Source organism: Alnus glutinosa, chromosome 11, assembly GCF_958979055.1.
Source record: "Alnus glutinosa chromosome 11, dhAlnGlut1.1, whole genome shotgun sequence".
Lineage (NCBI taxonomy): Eukaryota > Viridiplantae > Streptophyta > Magnoliopsida > Fagales > Betulaceae > Alnus > Alnus glutinosa.
Window position 1 is genome coordinate 16,532,501 of NC_084896.1, and position 19,833 is coordinate 16,552,333.

Sequence of the window (19,833 nt, forward strand, 5' to 3'; positions counted from 1 at the left end):
AAAATATTTACACGCCTAAGTGAACTACAAGAGTTTTTAAATCATATTAGGAGACGTCTCAAATTAACGCATGGCCGAAAAAATTGCCCAATGGTTTAATTACTAAACTGATTTTTCAACAGAAAATCTGCAACAAACTCTTATTTCATTGAAAAATTAAAAAATTAAAAAAAATAATAACTAAAAAAAAAAAAACAAATTAAAACCAGTAATACTAAATAGTATTACTGGTTTGTAGCTAGGTGGACTGACCATGTTGGTTTCTCAAATGCCAAGCCTTAGTAGCTCCAACTTGATGCAGGCTGAAATGATAACAATTGGGTTTGTGTGTGTGTGTGTGTGTGTGTGTGAAGAAGGGTACAACTAACAATATTTTCCATGACAACTTGAAGGATACGGGACCATATGAAGAATTCAACATTTCTGGCCGTTCTCTTTTATGCTTTCTTCTTGTTCTTCGATGGTCCTCGTATGGCCGAAGCATCTGTAAAGACATTTTGAGTTTCACCCCCTTTTCAAAAGAAGAGTTAAATTACGAATCTTTTGGTGTGCCCTCTTTTGCCTTCTTGTACAGAGCAAGGTGCTTAAGATACTCTTCCAACTCCTTTTCCAACTTCTCAATGAACTGACTAGTATGCTCAAGTGACTGCTCATACTTACACTTTTCTAAGGCCTGCAATTTTTTATATGGGAAAGAAACTATTATGATCCAGCTTTATTTATATCAATGCATCACTATCTACACAAATCAGACCTCCTTCTTAATGATAGATATAATAATACAATGTAGAACACTTGTTTTAAAAAGAAAAGAAATATTATGCAGAGTACTTCAAATTACTTTTGTACTTATGAGAAACTAACAAAGGCTAAACATATATCCAGAATCTTCTAATATATAAAGAGATATAAGTACGTTGCAAAAACTATTGAGAAACATGAGTCTCAATGAGCCCCCAACATATCTAAAGAAACTAAACGAGATAAAGTTAGGATAAAATCAGATGAGAGATGATATATCGTTAAATGGAACGAAAAAGAAAAATGCAGAGCCAATAAACTGAAATGATAAGACTACAATAACCAAATACAACAAACACACATACATTAGAGCAGATCAATTTGAAAGAGGAAACACACTCCATACAAGGAGAGGGAAAAGGGGAAGACAGAGAGATGGGGATTGTCAAAGAAGATTAATTTCCACATCCCATCATCTTATCAAGCCTAATAACAAACGATCAAATCAAACACACCAAGTATTATATTTAATGCACTTTATAGCAATCCAATAATCAATAATGCTGCCCCAATCAACAACAAGAACTATAACATTTTGATGTCCCACAAAGAGACGTAAGACTTGAGAAAATGCAAGGTCCATTTCAAAACGAGGATATTATTAAAACTTGCCATTAAACCCACCAAAGTCAGACTTGAGAAAATGCAAGGTCCATTTCAAAACGAGGATATTATTAAAACTTGCCATTAAACCCACCAAAGTCGGAAGAAACACCCCCCTAGCCTTCTATTCCTCTTTGTTAAATGACTCGATTGCCAACTATGAAAAAAAAAATTCCGAAAAAGATGAAGATAGAGAAGAAAATAAAAGACAAAAAGTACCTTAACTTCAAGCAACAACTTTGGTCCCAGTACCCCCATCAAAAAGGTTAAACGATCACAAGGAGAAAAAGAAAAGAAAAGAAAACACACACACACACAAAGAAAGGAATGGTTATTAGGGAAAAATAAGCTCAATTTGGGAGATAAGGACACCCCAAACCATAGCAATGAGAAAAAAAAAAAAAAAAAAAAAAAAAAAAAAACCAATCACAAATTGATCACACAACTCATTTGATTATCAATTCTACAATGGCCATGAAGCATAATCTTCCAATTATATTCTTTCTATTTAAAATTTATTAGCACTTTGATAATTTGTAGTTGTCATTTCTAGTTGATTTATGAGAAAAGATGAGGGATGATAAAGCATTAATCTAATGAAACTAGAGGAACCAACCAATGCCTTATTTCATCTCTCACACACCAAGCATGATTAAGCTTTAAGGAGCTGTCACCTCCTCTTTCCCAGATTCAAACACTCATGACTAGAGAATTTCCTCATGTTTTCCATGCCAAGTAATGAAATAGCAATTTTCTACTTCTTATCATCAACAATCATGCACCAAAAAGTTTTTGCTGCTTCCATACTGAGAGGGAATATAACAACCACTAAAAAGCAATTGAATTCACAAATAAAAAAAACAAAATAATCATGAATCACAGTAGAATATTGGATCTTTTATTAACCCAGTCATTGATAGAAACAAGTTTACTACCCGAAAATAAAAAAATAAAAACTAGTGCATAGATTACATATTCAAAAATATCCATAGAGCAAAAGTTGGCGACACTTACTCCTGCCAAAGAGCATCATGCTACTTACAAACATTGCTTCAGTGAAATCCCACTTTATTAGCAAAGCCAAAGTTTTGAATCCCCTCCCCCTCTTTCTCTTTATGATTTTATTCACAAATTTAAAAAGCTTTAAGAGAAGATAAGATGGACTATGGGTAATTCCTTGCCAAGGAGGAACTAGCAATATGGACATTTCCCCCAGCCAGACACCCATCTGAGAGCCCGTCTTTAATATGATAACATGCAGTTCCAACTCAATATGAACAATTTGGAACCTAGATTGATCACAACTCACCCAAATACTTAAGACCAATTGAGCAAATGCAAATCAAGTAGTGCACATATAAGCAGACATAGTTGGGCAATCCCATACCTTCAACTTCGCAGGTACTAAGAGAAAAATTGTTAATATACTGATCCAAGACGATGTATTATTGAGACAAGTAAAAACGAAGCTTATTATGACTTTGACTGTCAGAAAAGATGAGAAAATTTTATTCTAGACTACTATACTTTGCCCCCTTGATCCACTGATTCAGCAAATGGTTATTAGAGGAAATGCTGAAATTACCTTGTCTTTAGACAGTGTATCTAGAGGTGACATTACTTTTGGCTGCAAATAATTCTTTCCCCGGTAGAAAATTATAGTATTGTCAGCTTTTATGTCGATCACAATGCCTTTGCTCAGTCTAGCAAGCTCTTCAGCATATTCATGAACCTGCCCAGGTTTGCATGGCTTGCAAATTACCTTTACAGTCTCATGCTTCTTCCAATGGAGATGCATATTGAGAACAACCCCTCCAAATACACCTCGTCTCCCAACTGGGACATAGTTCTTCTTTTTCTCACCAGTACGCTTAAGGTAATGCTTTTCTTCCTCAGTTAGGATTTCAGGATCATATGTTTCAGCAGGTGCTTTGGGAACCTCAAATTTCCTCAATTTCTCAATCAACCATGCTTCCTTCCGTTTGGCCTGAAGAGACTTCATAAGTTACACATAGCTTGGAAACTGGCCATATATCAGTATAACTCGAAGCACAAAAGTAAAGCACATTTGTTGAGATATTCAGATTATTATAAACCAAAGAAAGATAATTTGAAATTGAAATTAATCTGTAAGGTCAATGAGGAGAGATTCTTTTGGACTGCAGAGCACTACTAAAAATGTTTTACGCATTTTAAATTAAAAATTCAATGGAACACATCTACTCTTTGAACAACCCAATGCATCTTTCATGCAATGGATGTTGGTCAAGACAGGTCAACTGTGAAAATCAGAGAACATGGTTCAATAGTCAGTTTTGAAATGCTCAAAGCACAGTAAGACCACAAACAAAAAGGTTGATGGACGGACAAGACTAATAAAAAGTCATCGTTGATGCATTATATCTGTATCAGAAAAAATTCCAGTAAACTGTTAGTCACTGCATCATGTTCAAGAAATTTACAAATGGAAAAAATAAAAAATAAAAATAAAAAAAGAAAGAAAGAAAAAAGAAGAAGATCTATAATAAAATTAAGAAGCACTAATTTAAACACTGCTAACAACATTCAACCAACTTAGACATCATAAAGGAGTAGATACTTCTAAAGAAAGCAAAAATATTAAACCATTGATATTAAAAAGCTTTTAATGATATTCCGATTACTTATAAAAAAAATAAATAAATTGGGCAGTGTTTAACCTTTTCAAGTTTATATCTAATCCTAACTTCTGGATTTGGAGAAGTGAGGCCTTCAGGCGATAGAATCTGAGTTCATTCACTTTGGCCTTTTTAGACATTTTGACTCGTTTGTTCTTCTTCTTTCCTTTGTTTCGGGGACCATCATTATTACCTCCCACACCAATAGAAAACATGACAACATCATTGTCTGTCTTCAGCTCAATTGATGAATGACTCGTGTATCTAGCAGGTACCGAATTTCTAAGAACATGAAAACCAAACATATTTAATCTCTGCACTAATGAAAATTCCAATTGAGCGGATATGCATGGCGCTTCTTGAAGAGGCCCCACTGTTTCATAGCTTCTGTGGCACACCCATGTACTGTAAGCAGGGGACTGGGTAAATGAAGTCGCTGAAGGCAATGATGAGAGAGTTGGGATATTTTCTAGTAGACAAGAGAAACACAGTAGAGAATCCCTGCATAATGAATACATATAATCTATCACAATACGCATTCAAAGCAAGAAGAGAGCAAGACAAGTTCAAATTTTCCCCTTCAAGGGAACATCAAATTCTTTACATAATATCTCAAAATTAACTGTTAGAAGCAAAATCAAAGCAGTATTTCCACTAGAGATCTATTGGAGGCTACCCTTTTTTGCCTATAATACTCAGATTCAAATCTCTCTAGAAAATTACAATTCTATCGTTTGCCTAGATCTCTGGAGCTTCTCATTTTTCTTTCTTTAAGGTTGTGACCAGGAAAAACTGTCAATTAAAGCACTTGCACCAAATCTGTATAAAGCGTCACTTGACAAAAGATATAGAGAATAGATGAAGAACATTCATAAAAATATAGCATAAGAAACTTATCGTGACTCTAATTACCAAACAATTCTAGAACTTCAGATTTACATCTGGTTACGTAAAGGCCAATTTGCACATTCTGGCCATAAATTAATAACCAATAGATTTCCACATTATCAAGCATAACTGAGAACAGAACCAAAGAACTCAAGCACATGCTTAAACCTACCATTTTGACCGTCTATCAGCTTCAATATTAAATAAATGAATTTGTACTCCCCATCAAACTATCAAAATGATTAGCTTTTAACAATTGTAATTTCTTCAAAAAGCATAATCACCATCTAATGACACAAAGACAAGGATCAAAGACAGAGGGACATCAACAAGGTAGCACTGACCCAGAGAAGAAACCTGTCTCTCACATATATATACATGCAGACCTGTGGTAGCACTTCAGCATATTCCCTATAACTAATTAGTCACCCTAGACGCCAAAGTATGATACCGAAACCGAAAAAGAAAAATCTCAGCCTGACTTCTTCCAAGAAAGAACCCAAATGATATGCATCCTACAATAACGACGTTTGAATATCTACAAAAATCTGTGACATTTCAAACCTAAAAAAAAATATAGCTGTACAAAATTTCAGAATCATACTTCAGGGTGTACACTACTCTTATCAGATCAAAACCAAGAATTAACTTAAAACGTAAATATGTACTAGCTATCATACCAACCCTCTGTTCGGTTAACGAGAAAACCTAGAAAAGGAATGGGACGAAAATGTAGTTTAATTCTCAAGTCCCAACTGACCCAGATACGAAGCTTCTCTAAGAATCAAAGTCAATTTTTTGTTGATTTTATCACAATTTCTCACCAACCAAATAAAGCCAACAAAATTGAATAAAAAAGAGAGAGAGAATACCCTCTGCGAATGATGCCTCTTCAGATTAAAGCCAAGGAGAACATTGTCACCCAAATTCGACATTAAAAGCAAAGGCAATCAGTCCCAAGGACGAAGTCTGAGAGTTTAAAGCAAGCTAACGCTTAGGAACTTTTGCTGTCTGCTTCTCTTCTGTTTGGTCGGGTGAGACTTCATGGTCCATTTTCATGGTTAAAACATAGAGTTACCACTGCCCGCTTAGTTGGTCCACCAAGTTACCAACTTGCAGCTCACAAGAGAAATATATAATCTAACGAAACTGTGTTGATCCACAATTTTTACGCTAAAATTTTTGAGTAATTCTAAATGTCATACCCATGTTTCTCTTGTGTCCCTTTAAAAATGATGTGGCTTTTAAAATTACCATGTGATCAAAATTTAATTTTGATCAATCACAAGCTCAATGGTGATTTTAAAAGACACCTTATTTTTAGAGGGACACAAGAAGGACATAGGTATGACATGTAGCATTACTCAAAATTTTCAGTCAATCAGTATCTCCAAGGGAAAATTCAAATTTAATTTGTGAGTTTCGCACAAATTCAACTTAGTCTCTACTTTTTAAAATAAAAAAATAAAAAATAAAACAGTTCGATAAAATTTTAAGAAATATTTTGGGTTTTCAAAAGAGTTTTAAAAAAGTTAAGAACAGAATTGATTTATTGAGGGTTACATTTTAAAAAACTGTTCTATGTAGGCTCAACAAACAAAACTAAAATTTGTTTGGTAAAATTTTGAAAAGTTTTTTTAAAAAACAAAAAATTAAAGAGTATTCTCCAAAGTAAGAGAAACATTAAAATAAAATAAAAAATAAAATAAACCTAATGCACTTCACACACGAGGATGGTGACCCCCTAGTGGCAACCTTTGCAATATTGTTGGCACTAGGCGGTCTTGGTGGCCATTGCAGGGTTGTCAGAAGTTCATAGCGGCCACAATGATGTTGCTAGACATTCTTGACAGGCCACTCCACAGTTGTCAAAAGTTTGTGAGGGCCATTGTGGGCCTGCCAAAAGTTCATAACGATCATTGCGAGGTTGATGGAAGTTTATGGTGGCTATTACGAAGTTGCAGAAAGTTCATAGCGGCAAATCATGAGGCTGTCAACATTTTGGATGACCACCTCGATCGAGGTCGCCAAACATTCCTAGCAGCTGCCACAAGGGCCACCATACGTTCCTGGTATCTACCACGAGGTCGCCAAACATTTCTAGCGACCATCGCAAGACCATCAAAAGTTCATGGCAAAAATCGTGTAGCCGTTCGAAGTTCGTGGAAGCCATCGCAAAGCCGCCAAACATTCCTGGCCAAGGGCAATGGTGGGGCCACCGAACCTTAATGGGGGCCACCCTGGGGCTACCGAGCATCCCAAGTAGCCACTACAGATCATAAAAAGTTTATGGTAGAAACTAGAAAATGTGGGCCGTAGCAATTCATGATGCCGTCGTTAGGTCGCAAGAAGTTCATAGCTCTCACCACGGGGCTCCCAAAAGTTCTTGGCAGCCACCACATTTTCTTGGTAAATTGTATGTACGTAGCATTTTCTTATCTAATTTGTAAATTAATATCTGTTGGTTTGTATCATTGTATGCATATGTTCTTTTATGTGGATATTATCGAGTATATACTAGTGAGTTGTAGGCTAATATATTAGGAAAAATTATATTTTTGGTCTACGTATATAGTTTGAGGTTTTGACAAATAGCTTCTTGAGACTTAAAAAGTGGTTAGTTACTCCTTAAGGTAAGCAAAAAACTAAAAAGATCTCCACTATCAAAGAAGTTGATGGAATCCGTTAATTAACGGTCATCACTAATTATATTGTAACACATATATATCACTCTACAAAACAGAAAGTTCATTGGATTCTGCGCAACCGCGAAAATGAACCAATTTCTATTTCACATTATGTAGCTTGAGAATCTTGTTTAATATCTTTGCAAAGAAATAATATGAATTACAAGGTTCATAAATTGTACGATGCTTTCTAAAACATTCACACTTTAATTTATCAGAGAGAAGCAAGGTTCTTGATCATTAGCATCATGAACATTGCAATCAACACCAGATATTTTTATTTTTTCTTGGTACGTACATATCTATCTTATGGAGGCATGATGTAGCAATCTCTCAGTTCAATATACAATATCATCTCCAACAATCCCTGCGGCAGTGGTTGTTATAGAATCATCGTTGATAGACCGATCTAACGACAAGTCATGTTCATCTTCTGATTGATCGGGGGGAGCCTTTATATGTTCCACCTCTCTCACCACCTCTCTCACCACCTCTGTCATCTCAGGACGCTCCTCAGGGACGTTATCACAGCAACGCATTGCAATTTGCAGCAGCCTCAGCATCTCTGGAGTGGCGCTTCTCTTCATAGATATTTCGGGGTCAAATACCTCAGCCGTCCATTCTTCCCTGAGTGCTCGGTGTATCCAACTTGAGAGATGCACGCCATTGATTCCCGGCGGAGCCGCCGTGGCCGGGATCTTTGCCGTCAATAGTTCTAGAAGGAGGCAGCCGTAACTCCAGACGTCAGATTGTTTTGAAACTCTTTTGGCAGTTTGATATTCGGGCGATTTGTATGACACCATGCGTTGGGTTGCAATGGGAAGTGCTACCAGTGAAGCAAGGCCATAGTCAGAAACAAGAACCATGTCGTTTTCATCCAAAAGTACATTGGAGGATTTAAGGTTGCCGTGAGGAACAATGGTTTGGGACTTGGTGTTGAGGTGCAGAAATTCCAATGCTCGAGCTACACCTCGAGCAACTGATAATCTCGCACTCCATTTGAATCGAGTTCGTCTCTCTCCTGCAATTAATGCCCGTTGATATAAAAAGTCCATTTATAAAGGAGAAAGGAATATAAATGCTTATTTTGGTGCCTAGAAAGTAGAGAGAGAGAGAGAGAGAGAGAGAAAGAAAAAAAAAAAAAAAAAACTTCAGAATTATATCACAAACAAATATGACTCCAGAACTGTTGTAGATGTAAAAGTATATAATAGAATATATAAAAGAGAAAGAAAAGAGAGGATGGCACAGGAAGAAATTAAGAGACTGATGAAGCTTTAGCTAGGGATACGTCTTGATTATATTGAAGTGTGTTAAATTGTATTACATTGAGCATTTGAGCCCTATCTAAAGGGGTTATCATGTGGACGGTTAAAAATTGTTTCGCATTCGTCTGTCTGCATGAGTTACAAGCAGGTTGTTAATCCTTAATTTCAGACGGGCAGATATCATATTCGCTATCCACACATGTGCAGGCGAATAACGAAATATGAGTAGGTGGAGGCGGATATTATCTGCCTCTGCATACCCATATACATTAAAAAAAATGTGTCTTATTAAACTAAAACAATGTCATTTTCTTAGAAAAACTCATAAACTTAACTTTTTTTTTTAAAAAAAAAAAAACTACAAACGCACAAAAAGAGTCCAAAATGCAAAGTGAATGCCACAGGTGGTCAGTACAAAAAAAAAAAAAAAAAAAAAAAAAAAAAAAAAAAAAAAAAAAAAAAAAATCGTCCTTCACGTGAGCAATTATGGACGGATTCAGCAAAGTGCTGATGTGGATGCAGACACTAAAATTTGCTATACGCAAAGTGCGGATACAAATACGGAATAAGGGTATTATATATATATATATATCCGCCTATATAGTGCGGTTTACACTCTAAGAGGAATTGAAAGCGGTGAACAAGAAACCTTAGCCTAGAGTAAATAAAGAAGAGAATAAATTAAACTTATCAAAAAACAAGAAAAAAACCTTAATATAGAGAATATTTTAAATGTACGTTGTAACAGTAAGAAAGAGAAAGAAATATTGTAAAAATGGAAAGCAAATTAAGGAAGAAGCAAAGACAAAGCTCACCATGAATACGATTAAACAAATTTCCGTTCTCTGCATATTTGTAGAGCAATAACTTCTCGTCGTTGCAATGGTAGCAAGCAAGGAGAGGCAGCAAATTGGGGTGCTTGAGATCCGCAATGACCCGCAATTGCATTGCGAACTCCTCACTAGTGAATGGTTTCAAATCCCTCAGCCGCTTCACAACAATGCTTGGCCCGCCGTTCAGCTTCGCCATATAACTATTCCCGAATATCCCCTTCCCCAATCCCTCCGCCCACGCTCTCAGAAGATCGCTGAACTCAAAACGCGCTTCATCCTGCATGAATATCAGGTTCCCTCTCTCTTCTCCCCCTGCTCGCCCCTCTCAGGCCGCCGCCACCATAATCTTCTGATCTTCCTGATCCTCCGTTTCTTCTGTGCCACCTTGTCCACCCCTTTTCTTCAACATCTTCTTCAGCTTCTTAACTTTCGTGTAGTACAAAATGAAGAGCAAAACTAGAGCAACTAGAAGAACGACATTGAAAATAAAAGACGTGGTGTTGAAAGGAGGAGTGCTGGAAGAATTGTTATGAGCGCCTTCTAGAGGAGGTGAAGAATCGTCATGAGAGGAGCCTGCCGGAGGAGGTGAAGAATCGTTGCAGGCAGTGGGCGCCGGAGGACCGCACAATCCAGCGTTACCAGAATATGAAGCATAGTCAAATGATTGGAGAATTTGAGTTCTTGGGATCCGGCCGGAGAGATCGTTGGCAGAGACGTTGAATACTTTTAAGGTAGACCGGTTAAGTTCTGGTATTGAACCTGCTAAATATAAATTAATTATTTTCATTATTATTTTAAATTATTAAAATAAAGGGTGATTTAACATAAAATAGAAATTTTTTACAAACCGGTTTGTAGGAAATTTTATACAACCCACATATAAGATTGACATGTTTTCCTTCACATGTGAGAAACACATGTTTTAATAGCATGTGTTTCTCACATGCTTTTTTAATAATATTAATTTTTCTTACATGTTTAAATGATATATGTCACTCTTATATGTGGGTTGTACGAAAAATCCTACAAACCAGTTTGTAGAAAAATTTTGTCCTTTAATATGGTATCAAAGTAAAATGTTCAAACCTAACTTGTCTCTGTCTCACAATGAGGGGAGAGTACGGTTAGAATATAAAGTAAATAATTAAATTAATCATTTCCTATCGATTTAAGCTTTTGAGATAAAAGCGTGATTTAACATGTTATCAAAGCCAAATATTTTAAGTTCGAACATTGTCTCTGTCATATACGTGAAGGGTCGAGGACTGTTAAAATATAAATTAAAGAGAAATGATATTTTTTTAATCTGTTATACCATTAGATTTGTGAGACCCGTAAAAGATTTGCAAATCAACTATTAGATTTGAGGGATCCACCCTAATGGTTGATTTACAAAAAAGACGTACAGCACAAGATAGACGTGTATCAAGTCTCTAATTTAAATAATTAAATTAACAATTTCCCTTTTTTTTTTGATGAATAAGTGAATTTTATAAACCAAAAAACAGAGTACAAACAAAAGGTCTAAACCGACCAACCAAACAAGCAACAAACAGAGAACAAAACTCTGTTAACAGCTGGCCTCAAAACGTAAACAAGTGTCACACTAGTAAGCTCCCATCTATATTCCACATCTGACAAATCGCCACATTCTTCTTGCTCTTTATGAATTTTCCTTTCCCTGAAATTCTATTCCGAACCTCCCAGAAAATCTGTCTTAAAATCTGTTCTTCTGTTTTAGGGTGGCCTTTTACTTTAATTTCATTCCTTGTGCGCCAAATATGATACACAGTAGAGCTCAAGATCAACTTACACAGCACACCCTGCAACTTCTTCGTTCTCCAATTCCTGCAAGCTTCGTCAAGCACACTCTGCCAATCTAGAGGAGGATGTTGATAGAAGCATCGATTCATGCAGGTCTTCCAAATACGAGAGCTAAAACTGCAAGAGAAGAAAAGATGTTCTCGGCTTTCCACTCCATTTCTGCAGAAAAAACACTGTGTGTCTCCTTGATACCCCCAAGTCACAAGCCTTTCTCCCGTTGTAAGCCTATTAAGAACCACCAACCATAAGATAAATGCCTGTTTAGGAATAGCTTGAGGAAACCATACAACAGACCACCAACTAACTTCCGGCTTCCTTTTCCTCATAAATTCCCAAGTATCAACACTCACATAAACTCCTTTCCGAGATAGGGTCCAAATAGGTTTGTCCACATTACCTAAAGGCACATCCGGAAGTTTACTTTGGATATCAACTAGCTCTTCTGATCTAGCCGGCTTCCAGCTCCATCTCCCATTCCGAATAACAGAATTCATCTTTGCCTCCAAATTACTCTGAGAGTCATATATAATTCTAAACCCATATTTCTCAAAGAGTGGCCCAAAAGGATGCCAATTGTCCAACCACAAGTGAATAAGCTTTCCATCTCCCACATCAAACTTAATAAACTCCCTGGCTGTGCTTCTCAAACTCAAAAGCTTCCTCCAACTCCATGAGCAATTCTGAGGTATGCTTAAGTTCCAAAAACTCCTCCCTCTCAACAAGTAGGTCCGAACCCAAGCAACCCAAATGGAACCCGAGCAAGCAAACAAATTCCATATATGCCTTAGCATAGACACCCGGTTCCACTCTTCTAAGCATTTCAATCCCAATCCACCCTCCTTCTTAGGATAGCAAACTTCCCCCCAAGCTACTTTAGCTTTAGCCGAATTGCCCTCCTTACCATTCCATAAGAACCTATTAAACATTTGAGTCATGTCTTTTAGAACCCTCTTAGGAAGGATGAACATGCCTGTCCAGTACACCTGAAGGCTAAATAGTACTGAAGTAAGAAGCTGAAGCCGACCAGCAAAAGACAAATTTTTTGAAGTCCAAGAACCAATTCGTCTTGAAATCCTTTCTAGAAGCATTCTGCAATCCTCAGCAGAGAGTCTTGAAGAAATCAATGGAACACCAAGGTACCTAACTGGAAGCACACCCTCCATCATTTGTAGCTCAGCCAGCAAATGATCTTTCATCCTTGCAGAAATACCAGAACAATAGAAAGAACTCTTAGAAGGATTTGCTTTCAATCCAGAGATCCTTTCAAAATCCACCAAAGCTGCCTTCACTATGCTTATAGAAGAATTACTAGCATCACAGAATAGAAGTAAGTCATCTGCAAAACACAAGTGAGTTAACTTCAATCTAGAACATTTGGGATGAAAAGAGAATCCAGATCCAGCTTTAGTATAATCTTCCATGATTTTAGAAAACACCTCCATGGCTATGACAAAAAGATATGGAGAGATAGGATCCCCTTGTCTCAATCCTTTAGCTCCCTTAAAGAAACCCACCAAAGTCCCATTAATAGCAATAGAAAATCGGGGAGAAGTAATGCATTCTCTGATCCAGTTTACAAACTTCACAGGGAAGCCAAAACAAGCCAAGCTGTGTAAAATGAACTCCCAATTTATTGAATCATATGCCTTCATGATATCAATCTTCATAGTGCATCTAGGCTGCCCACCCTTCCTATGATAGTTTCTAACCAACTCCTGAGCAAGTAAAACATTCTCAGATATACTCCTACCAGGAATGAAAGCAGATTGGTTCCAGCTAACCAAAGAGTCCAGAATAGGTATCATTCTGTTAGAAATGATTTTTGTAATACACTTATAAATGACATTACAACAAGCAATTGGTCGAAAATCTCCCATGGAAGAAGCATTTGGCTTCTTTGGCACCAAAGTCAGAATTGTAGCATTTAATTCCTTAAGCAGCAAACCAGACTCAAAAAAACTTTGTATAGCAGCCACTACATCCTCCCCCACAATAGACCAAGAGAACTTAAAGAACTCAGTGGTAAAACCATCTGGGCCAGGAGCTTTATTCAAGGGCATGCTAAACATAGTCCTCTTAATCTCCTCAGCAGTAACAGGCTGTTCCAGCAAAGCAGCACTCTCTGCTGATACAACAGGAGAAATGAGATGGGTAACCCGAGCTGCAATTTCATCAGAAAACCCCATTTGAGAAGTGCCCAACAGCTTCTTATAAAAATCTTCAGCAATACCCTTAATTCGATTTACCTCCTCTACTCGATTACCATGCTCATCACAAAGATGTGTAATGGTATTCCTAGCATGTCTGCCTTTTAGTAACCGATGGAAAAAAGCACTATTTTGATCTCCCAGTTTAAGCCATTGGTTCCTAGCCTTTTGTTTCAAAAAGGCTTCCTCAGCTTTAGAAATTGAGACATACTTATGAAGACATTCCCTTTCTTGCAGCAAAGAAGCAGCACTACCATGAGAATCCAGAACAGCTCTTTGAGCCATATCTAAGCATTCTTTAGCATGAACCACCCTACTTCTAATGTCTCCATAACAACTTCTATTCTTTCCCTTCAATATAGCTTTAAGGGATTTAAGTTTCCTGCAGAGTTTGTACATAGGAACACCTTGAAGCTCCTTTTTCCAGCAAGTCTCAAGCCACTCTGTATAATCTTTATGCTCCAGCCAATAGTTAAAAAACTTGAAAGGCTTCGGACCAAAACTAAGTAAAGTACCTACTGTTATGACAGCAGGTGAATGGTCCGAAACTCCTCCAGGAGGAAAATCCACACAGGTGTTACCAAATTTGCAAAGCCATTCTTCATTCACAAGAACACGGTCCAATTTTCTAGCCAAAAAATTAGAACCTTCACTTTTATTAAAATTAAAAGTGAAGGTTCTAAATTAACAATTTCCTATCAAGTTAATGAGTGATTTTAACATGCATGGTATCAGAGTTAAATACATTAGAATATAAATTAAGTAATTAAACTGTACCTCCTAAAATGTTATCTTGAAGCTGCAATGAGTCCGAGAAATTAAGGCTCAGAAGGGAGTCTGAAATTGGCCCAAATAACATGTTGCGAGATAGATCAATACCATTCAGCTTCAGATTGGAGGAGAAATTCATCACAATTCCAAATAAAGAGTTGTTCTTGAAGCTCAGGATAGATAGCTCAGGGAAGCTGATGAACACATTAGGATTCACTTCCCCCGACAGCCCCATGTCTTCCAACACTATTCCTGTAACACTGCCGTTGAGACACTGAATGCCATGCCAAGGTTGATTAACGTCGCAATGGGGGCCGGTCCAGTTAGCGTCGAGAAAAGGGTCGCGAAAAGAGGCCTTGAGAGCGTAAAGAGCATCCTTCTCTTGGGGCCGGTCGTTGCCGAAGGAAGGACTATCTTGGGCTATAACGACGCTTGTGTAAAGCAAAAGAAAAACAGTGGGGAGAATGTTTTTGAGGAGGAGATCATCGGCAGACCCCATGAAACTGGCCGGAAAACTATGTGGTTTCTGTACGTGCGGGGAATTAATTAAAGTGTGTATACAAGTAGATAGAAGTGGCCTCAGGAAAGTGGTTCGATGAATCGTAAAGATCCTCATTAGTTCCATTACAGCTAACAGTTTATTCGCCGAATTAAGACAGAAACGAGGGACATTGTTTGACTGTTTCTGTTTGGATATATTCTTTTGCCAAATCCTATGAAGGCTGTTTTAGTTGTATATGCATGGTTTCGGATTTCTAGCCGGATATATATACATAATCCTTTCAAACTACTACCACATTGTCAATGTCCCACAAACTACTAATTGTGTCAATGTTCCTTCCTAAACTACCAAAAATTGTCAATGTCCCCTTAATGACAAAAATACCCTTCATGAAATTATTAAAATAAAATAAAACTAAAAAAACATTTAAAAAAATATAAAATAACAAAAATTTATACCAAAAAAAATAAAAAAAATAAAAATTAAAAACTGGTTTTTTTTTTTTTTTTTTTTTGTTAAAAAATTAGTTTTGTAATTTTCAGTTATTTTTTCGTTTGTTTTTTTAAATAAATAAATCATTCTTTTTCATTTTTTTTAATTTAATAAAAAACTGGTTTTTCCTTTTTCTTTTTCGTTTGTTTTTTTTTTTTTAAAAAAAAAAAAAAAAACCTTCTTTTTCGTTTTTTTTTTTCATTTTTTATCTAATTTATTTAATTTGTTTTTAAAAAATTAATTTTTTTTTATTTTTTATTTTTCAAATTTATAAGGACATTTTTGTCTTATTCAAAAAAAAATTAGGGTTATTTTTGTCTTTTTGTTGGTATTAGGGGGGGCATTGACATTTTTTTTGTAGTTTGAGGGGGGCAATTGACACAATTGGTAGTTTGGGGGGTACATTGACAATTGCAAGGTAGTTTGATGGGAATATGCGTACTTTTCCCTTAAATTTATATAGGGAAAAAGTCACATATCCCCCTCAAACTACCTCTCAATTGTCAATATACCCCCCAAACTTAAAAACTCATGTATATTACGAATCGGGTATTTATCTTTAATGGTGTCTCGGTTGAGAGCTCGATAGTCCACGCATATCCTCCAACTCCCATCCGCCTTTCTTACAAGAAGCACCGAGGAGGAGTAAAGGCTTTGGCTTGGGCAGATGACTCCGGCACTCAGCATCTCCCGGACCAGCTTCTCAATCTCCTCCTTTTGATAGTAAGGGTAGCGGTAGGGCCTTACACAAGTAGGTTTAGCCTCATCTTTCAGCAAAATTCTGTGGTCACGGCTCCTAGATGGAGGCAGCCCTTTTGGTTCTTTGAAAACTTCTGCATATGCCCCTATTAGCTCCTGGACAGCCGGATGCAACATTGGTTGTGGTTGTTCTACTGTGGCTTTCATAAGCTGTACTCACACCCCCTTGCAACTAGCTTCTGCTGATTTGGGCATGCTATCCTTGGATTCCAGCAAGTCAGGAGCTGGTGTGAGCCCTTGCAGTGTTACCTTCCTTTGCTGAAACAAGAATCTCATAGTCAAGTTTCCAAAGTCCCATAAAATCAGCCCTAGACCCCTCAACCAATCCACTCCTAGGACCACATCACAACCCCCTAGAGACAGCAGGTGTAGGTTGGCTGAGATAGAACACCCTTGTAGGAAAATGGACACTGCCGTACATTGACCCTGGCAAGAAAGGGTAGCTCCATCTACTACCATATCTGTTAGCTGCCCCATTTCGTCAGCTAATAGTTGGGCCTTCCTTGCTACATTTGGATCCACAAAACTGTGAGTGCTCCCCGTGTCAATAAGGATGATCACTTCTATAGACCCGATCCTGCCCACCAACCTCATTGTGCGTGGCATAGGGGTTCCTGCCAAAGCATAAAGAGAGATGTCGAGCAGCTCTCCCTCCTCTTCTTCACCCAGATTCTATTCCCCATGAAATTCCAGCACTCCCTCCTCTACTAATTCTTCTTTCTCCCCCCACTCAATTCCTTCCAGCACATATAACCTAGGCTTACTACATTTGTGTCCAGGTTGATACTTCTCATCACAATGATAACATAACCCTCTTTCCCTCATTTCTTGCATTTGGCTAGAGAGATCCTCCTTATAGGCATAGTTGGTTTCCAGGTAGGGTTATTGGTATAAGGGTAACTGGTATTTCGGTTAGGATAAGGTTGGGACTGAGGAGTGGAAGTAGGCTGGTAGTTGTTGGGTTTGGTGTCGTAGGGTGAAGTGGTTGCTTTAGGATAAGATGAGTTGGAACCAAAGGGTTGGGGTTTAGTAATTCGGTTTCTTCTATAAATTTCCTGCTCTTGTAACCTAGCTAAACCAAACGCATTTGGGAGAGTGGTTGGTCTAAGCATGGTAACCATTATTTGTACTTCCTCTTTAATGCCACTAATGAAAGAACTTACCCGGAACTCTTCTGTCAAGCCTGGTATCCGGTTGGATAGCACCTCAAACTGAGACTGGTACTCGTCCACCGTTGATAGTTGCTGTAGCTTAGTAAAAGCTCCCACCGGATCATCATATGCCGATGGAGAAAATCTAATCTTTAAAGCCACCACGAACTCCTCCCAACTTCTAACTGAACCCGACTCCATTAGCCAATTGTACCATTGTAGTGCCTTCCCTTCCATGTGGAAGTAAGATATGGGAACTCTCTGATTGTCCTGAATTTGGCCGAAAACAAAGAATTGTTGCGCCTTGAGCACCCAATTAGTTGGATCACTTCCATCAAACTTGGGAAAATCCAAGTTGACAGACCGAGGATTTATTCCTCCACCATTTGTGGCCGATGGAATGAAGGAATTATTTGGCTTTGGTGCAGACATCTCCCCTTCCACCGTCGCCTTTGGAATAGCTGTCTCCCCCTCCCCCGTGGGAGGTATGCAGGTACTACGTTCCCCACTTGTTTCTCCATGTTCAATGACTTTTCCCGCCACACGTTCCGAGGCTTTGTTGGCCAAGGTCTCCATAATCACATGCAGGCTTTCCTCCATCTGGCTCTGGAATGCCTTATTTTCAGCTTGCAACTTAGCAAGAGCTTCCTGCTGCATGCTGAAAGAATCAGCCAATCTAGACACCCTTTGATTCTTGGCCTTACACTCTTCCTTCAACTTGGATAATGCTTCTGAAACCTGAGACACACGAGTTCCTTCCGCCATGGTCGCAGGAACACGGCTCTGATACCACTTGTTATGATTTTAGATAAAAATAAAATAAAATAAAAGCTTAGCACTTCGAGGGGCTAATCCTCCAACTACACAAGCACGCGGCAATGTGTGGAATCTCCAGATTACCTTTTATTTAGTTGCTTAGTGTTTAAATACAGTAACTATGGATCCCCATGATCTGACTTGGTTCCCCATGTTTACCCATTTCACCCACTAACCACAATTGACTTCCCCATTAACAATAACTACCCACTAAGCCCTCCCTGGCGTTATTTAAGGAAATACATGCGAACTGAATTAAATAACTGAAAGCAATTGACAAATAAACCCTATACTTAATACAAATGACAATCCTAGCCTTCCTTCAGCTGCTGGCCACGCACTCAAGCTTGTACTATGAGAGCTCCAAGTGTCAGTCATCCACACCTCATGAGCCCTGGTATCAAGGGGTTGTGTCCGAACTCATCCCTCTTCCATAATCTTCTATGAGCTTCTATTCTTCACACTCTTCCACTCTTCACAGCACTGCCCTCATAACACGCCGGAGAAGGGGGAGATCGGCCGGATATGGGAGAAAGGAGACTTTTGAGGGAAAGAGCAAGGGGGATAATTTTGGGGGGAAATGTTGAAAACGCGGGTCTGGGTCTGTCAAACTAGAGAAATGCAAAATGATTTCATTTTTTTAATAAAATACAGTGCCACGCTGGAAAGGGACAGACATGAGACGGAAGAAAGTCTCATGCTTAGCATTTCTCTCGTGAGTCTGCTGGAGAGAGCCGAGGAACGAGGAAGAAATGGGAACGATGGAAGAAATGAAAGAAAGGACAGGAGACAGAGACAGTGTGTTTAATTTAGATTTATTTTTTCTTGAGTATGTGGCCGGTTGATGGCCTTGGATCTCTTTAAAGAAATCCTAGCCATCAATCAGCTCATCTCCAATTCATTAGAACTGGAGAGGATCCGAATCCAAAAAAAGATTCAGTTCAATTTCGCCCTTTCCCCCTCAAGTCTATATTTATGCTTTTGTCGCTATCCATGCATGGATTAGAGAACCTTTTCAATTATATAAATCAATATACTACATTTTTAGCTTGAATTCTTTTACTGGCTTCAATATTGAAAACCAAAAGAAAACATAAAGCTAAAATTAAATAAAGCGAAATAATAGAAAAGAGACAAGAGATTTTACGTGGTTCAATTTATGACCTACGTCCACAGGATAAAGCTCAAAGGGCTATATTTTACTCTTATTTCTCTTGATGAATTTACAATACAAATGATCTTTATTTATAGGGATATAAGGAGAGTACAAAAATGTATGAAAGAATATCAAATCAAATCGGAATTGAATGTATTCATTTCTGATTTGATTATAATCAATTACAATCAAATCATACAATCTCATATATTCTCCTATCATATCTAATCACACTTATATGGAAAATATATTATTTAACATTCCCCCTCAAACTCAAGGTGGAAACTTGTGAAATCTTGAGTTTGCTTATTGAACACAGCACTGAAGAAGGTAATGGCGCCAGAATTGGAAGCATCGGCGGCTTTTGAACATCGGCAACTTTTGGGCCGAAACGGGCCAACTATGGGCATTGCATGGA

At 37.8% G+C, this 19,833-nt stretch overlaps 3 pseudogenes; 1 reads left to right on the plus strand and 2 right to left on the minus strand.

Annotated features, from left to right (window-relative positions):
* Positions 1-19,833, plus strand: part of LOC133880996 (uncharacterized) — a 127,749-nt pseudogene that overhangs the window by 90,797 nt on the left and 17,119 nt on the right.
* On the minus strand, positions 64-6,028 carry LOC133882110 (uncharacterized CRM domain-containing protein At3g25440, chloroplastic-like; annotated as a pseudogene).
* LOC133881946 (pollen receptor-like kinase 4) lies at positions 7,975-15,038 on the minus strand (annotated as a pseudogene).